A 4,742-nucleotide genomic window follows, 5' to 3' on the forward strand; every position below is an offset into this window, starting at 1 on the left:
TGCTTAGAAGAGTAACTGTGCTCAACATAATACAAGTGTCTTGTCATTTTTGGATAACTAATGGCTGTTAATATTTTTGCGACAACAGTGAAACTTTTTATACTCTGTGCTTCTAAACTCAATTCGTGCAGCTGCAGTTTCTTTGCATTTTTGTGTGGGCTGCTATCAGACTTATGATCACTTTAGGTACTGTGGAAGTCACAACTTGGCTATTCAATGCCTGTTTGCTTAATTATTGTATACCTGCTCAGTAGGTCCAGATAACAATAAACTTGCTATGGATGTGCATTATATCAGTATTACTTTTAGAGAGATTTACTTGCACTCCAAGAATATAATCCTGTATTATATATTCCTACTGTTTACCTGGGTGTGTGTCTTTACCAGGGTTCTGACTTACATTCCCTTCACTTGACTAACTGAATGTTTTCCTGTGCCATGAGTAAGTCTTTCATTCTGGATGTTCAGCATAAAAATGATTTTTGCTTTTGATGTTTCTAGTAACTTTGATTCTGATGTTCCAGTATTAGATTAAGATTCTTTATTGGTCATTCAGCATTATTACATGCAATAGACTTTGTCAGTTCGCTTAACCTATTAATTTTCGAAAATAAATTTTTACATATTTAAGTTGATATTGGGCATTTCTAAAAATTCTTCTAATGAATAGAATGGATTAGTTAACAAGAAGTTATGTACATTTTCTTTAAATAATTTGTCAGGCTTGATTGTGCATTCTTAGGTAATTTGTTATATATTTTAATTGCCATATACTTATGACTATTGTTAGTTTTAGCTAATCTATTTTGTGGCAACAGCAGAAAAGTACAGGTTCTTGTGTAGTAGTCATGCCTTTCATTTGTTACACTTAAATTAGGTAGCTCAGCAAGTATGTAGATAATGCTGTCAAGAATATATAAATTAATAACTGTTAAAATTCTACATTTAATGAACAATGGTTAACAATGTGTCCTATTATCTATATTAGCCATTATTCTGATTGCTTTCTTCTGGATCACCATAATTTCATTTATTTTTCTGTTGTTTCCCTAGAGTATTAAACCATACCTTAAAACAGATTGAAAAAAAGGCAAAGTACACTGTCCTTACATACTCAAATGTCACACAACACATCAGTCTCTTCAACAAATATATAACTTTTGATAACCTAATCACTATGTGATCAACATGAGAGTTCCATGTTAGACTGTTGTCAAGTATGATACCTAAAAACTGTGCTTTTTGTTTTCCTATTTTTGTAGTCTTTGATAGACTGAACCATATATTCTGGATCTTTTCCTCATTTAATAGTAGAGTATTTGCATTAAACCATGATGTTGCATTTTCTTTTACCAATTTCATACCACTTACAAGGTTGTCAAATACATGGTTTACAGATAGAAAAGTTGTATTATCTGCATACCTATATGTCTTCACATCTATATTTCTTGGTAAGTCATTTATGTGTGCAAGGTAGAGAAGTGGTCCCAATTTAGATCCCTGCGGCACTCCATGTTGAACCTCGAGTGCGTTTGACAGACGACTTCCTGAACTCACCACCTGTTTCCTTTTATTGAGGTACCATTTGATGAGTTTTAAACTTTTATCATATATTCCATAGTACTCAAGTTTAGAGAGCAAAACTGAGTGGTCAACACAGCCAAAGGCTTTCCTCAGATCACATAAGGTTACCTGTGTGTGAGCATAGTCCTCAAATGCTGCTAAAAGGTGTCTGACTAAGAGCTCTGTAGCATGTATAGCTGACCTTCCTTTTCTGTAACCAAACTGTGATGCACTTAACGTATCATTTAGTTCTAGGTAGTCATACATCTGTGGATATATTATGCCTTCAAAGACTTATCCTAGTACTGGAATTAGTGAAATTAGTCTGTAGTTTGCAGTATCTGATTTGATACCCTTCTTAAAGACTGGAGTCACCTTGGACAGTTTGATAGGATCAGGAAAAACCGCTTCTATGGGACACAGGTTTATAGAATATGTTAATGATGCAGCAATGTATTGTATGATTTCTTTCAATAGATTATTTGATATATTATTAATATCTGTACTGTATGAATTTTTCATTTCTATAACTATTTTAAGAACTTCATGTTGGCGTACCTCTTTAAAGTGTTTCACTGATGATCAGGCCCTATTATGATTTAGGTTTGCACTCTTAAGATAATCTATGTATGTTACATTGGGTTTACTGATCAACTTTTTGATATCATCAGCACAGCTTACAAAATACTTGTTGAATGTGTCTGCTGGTATTGGGACCGTCCTGTCAAAGTTTCTGACTTCACATTTAACAGTATTAATTACTGACCAGTCTGTTTTGCATTGGTTTTTACTATTTTTTATGAGATTTGTGTTGTATCTTTGTTTTGCCAATTGTAACTCTTTCTTATACAGTTTCTTAGTGGTATTTTCGAGATCCTTAATTTCATTAGAATTATGAACCATAGACCTTGCCGTTGGTGGGGAGGCTTGCGTGTCTCAGTGATACAGATAGCCGTACCGTAGGTGCAATCACAACAGAGGGGTATCTGTTGAGAAGGCAGGCAAATGTGTGGTTCCTGAAGAGGGGCGGTAGCCTTTTCAGCAGTTGCAGGGGCAATGGTCTGGATGATTGACTGATCTGGCCTTGTAACACTAACCAAGACAGCCTTTTCAGCAGTTGCAGGGGCAACAGTCTGGATGATTGACTGATCTGGCCTTGTAACACTAACCAAGACAGCCTTGATGTGCTGGTACTGCAAACGACTGAAAGCAAGGGGAAACTACAGCCGGCATTTTTCCCGAGGGCATGCAGCTTTACTGTATGGTTAAATGATGATGGGGTCCTCTTGGGTAAAATATTCTGGAGGTAAAATAGTCCGCCATTCGGATCTCTGGGCGGGGACTACTCAAGAGGACGTCGTTATCAGGAGAAAGAAAACTGGCGTTCTATGGATTGGAGCATGGAATGTCAGATCCCTTAATCGGGCAGGTAGGTTAGAAAATTTAAAAAGGGAAATGGATAGATTAAAATTAGATATAGTGGGAATAAGTGAAGTTCGGTGGCAGGAGGAACAAGACTTTTGTTCAGGTGAATACAGGGTTATGAATACAAAATCAAATAGGGGTAATGTAGCAGTAGGTTTAATAATGAATAACAGCGACGCATTGGTTCGTGCCTTCCACACCATTTTAATCCTTCATTTATATGCTACTGTGTACACTTTTTTTTCAGATTTGTAATCAAATAGTTTGTCTCACTTTGAAGCTTGATAATTGAGAGCTTCGATTATCATGTTCATTTCAATTTCTGTTGCTTTGTTGGTAACTACCTTAACATTTCGCTTTACATTGTTCATCATCTTTCTCTAAGACTAATTATGCTTTTAGTTCACAGTCACAATACATTAGTTTCTCCGATCTGTTAGCAGTTATTAATATTATTATTATTTTAATTCATTTTAATCGTTATATCTATTCATTAGATTCATTGAAATTATCACTGTCATTTCAACAAAAATTTTCTTTTTACTAGATTTGAGGATCAATCAGTCACATGTGATCAGTCTCTCACATGAGGACAGAACACCATTCAAGAAAATATTCAAATTCCTTATCTCGATCTCGGTTTGCGTCTCGGATTGACTGTAAAAGGAAAAATAAAGACATTTCAGAACTAGCTTTTCCCGATTTCGTTCACGCGTTTCCTTTTGAAATTCGTATGTCAAACCAGCCTTCCACGTCAACCGCATTTCTCAATCTGTGACGATATGTCTACACGACGGGTTTAGGCGGGTTAGGATATTTACACAAATTCAGAAGAAAGACATAGATATAACAGAACATAGGAGAAGAAATCTAGCAAACAACTCCTTGTTCCTTATTACTTAGAAATTAATTTTCCTTTGCGCCGTACGTCTGCATATGCGCTGCAATTAAGAACTAGCTGCTTTTTTTTCCGGCGGTTACATTGTCATTTTATTCTCGCGTTGACGCCTGCTTGCGCTACACTGCATTGACCTCTGTAGATGACATTAAGTCATCATTGCTTTGTCCTTGTCACTTACGTCTTATACGTGGGTTTTATTTCACTTATGGCTTTGAATGTATCTGACCTGTGTATTGCAATTACAATTAATGCTACGTTGCTTATCTAGCTGAAGGATACTGATTTGGTGGTCATGTTGGTACTTATAAGTAACTCACATGCTTCGTAAACATTACGTTATTTTAATGCAGAGATGAACCTGTACATTAGAACTTAATCTAGACATAGCTGACTTAGAAACTAGTTACTTGTATTCCTTTTTATTGGGATCAGGAACCAATAATTAGCTGAATTTTTAGATATAAATTAAGAGGGGGGAAGAAAAAATACAACAACTTAAACATTAGTGTCACGCAATATTTTGTGTAATGTAATATCTTGTACAGACATCTTTTATTAAACTGACATGTTCCACATCATTACGAAGTGTCGTATTCATGATCTATGGAAAAAGTATTAATCTAATCTAATCTAATCAATCGACCCTTGTCCTTGACGTAAATAAATTTCGTTTCTCGATCATTGCTCCGTGAACTTAAAAAAAATTTCTTACATACTATGCTTTATTTTTATTTCTTTACCATTTCATATCGCAGAAGCCGACTTGTTAGGCACATCCTTCGCTTTTATTTATTTATTTATACGTCAAGTTCCATAGGACCAAATCGAGGAGCAAATCTCCAAGATCATGGAA

This window comes from Schistocerca gregaria, chromosome 5 (genome assembly GCF_023897955.1).
Source record: "Schistocerca gregaria isolate iqSchGreg1 chromosome 5, iqSchGreg1.2, whole genome shotgun sequence".
Lineage (NCBI taxonomy): Eukaryota > Metazoa > Arthropoda > Insecta > Orthoptera > Acrididae > Schistocerca > Schistocerca gregaria.